Source organism: Galeopterus variegatus, unplaced genomic scaffold (assembly GCF_000696425.1).
Source record: "Galeopterus variegatus unplaced genomic scaffold, G_variegatus-3.0.2 Scaffold20870, whole genome shotgun sequence".
In the NCBI taxonomy this organism is placed as follows: Eukaryota; Metazoa; Chordata; class Mammalia; order Dermoptera; family Cynocephalidae; genus Galeopterus; species Galeopterus variegatus.
This window is the reverse complement of record NW_007746981.1, coordinates 12138-12820: the sequence shown is the minus strand read 5'-3', so window position 1 is coordinate 12820 and position 683 is coordinate 12138. Positions and strand designations below refer to the sequence as shown.

Below are 683 nucleotides of genomic sequence, written 5' to 3'. Positions count from 1 at the left end.
GTCGGGGTTGGCCGGCAGGCCCCAGCTGGGGTGTCACCACCCACCGCAAAAGAGGTTTCCGGGTGTCCCCCCCGCGCACATCTGCAATCGGTCATCCTCTTTCTCTCGCCAGCTTCCCAGGCGCTCACTCGACCCGAAGTCCACGCTGCTGCTCTCACTTTCCTCCTCCCGGGGCAGGTCTGCGGACTGGAATCGCGCAGCCTCTGAGAGCAGGGCGTTGGACCAGCTGGGGATCCTTCCAGGATGGAGCAAGGGATCCGAAAGGCCCTCCCAGCAGGGGTGGCATAGAGAGCCCCAGCAGAGTTCTCTTCCCTTACCCAGGTTAACTCCCCTCACCTCCACCAGGGAACCTCAGAACATTCACTGCTCTCGGCTGCAGAGAACCCTCAAGGTGCTGTAAACAGTCATCCTGTCCCCCCCCCTCCTTTCTTATCCTGGCCGCCCCTGCCCACCTCCCAGTTCCCTCTTCCATATTGTCCTCAGCTCCTCTATACGCACTGCACTAGGCTAGCACGCCTCAATACGTGGCTCCCAGTTCTGAGCTTGCAATTCCACCTGGGGCCAGAGCACCATCGACAACCGCACTACCATCACCTCCCTGGATCTGGATTCCTACCTCTGTTAATACAACCAAAAGCTGCACCCATTGTGGGATTATGAGGAGTTAAGGGTCAAAAAGTCCC

The 683-nt window shown here is 59.2% G+C and overlaps 1 pseudogene; it reads right to left on the bottom strand.

Moving 5' to 3' along the window:
- Positions 1 to 44: 44 nt before the first annotated feature.
- Positions 45 to 683, bottom strand: part of LOC103583240 — a 12063-nt pseudogene continuing 11424 nt past the window's right edge.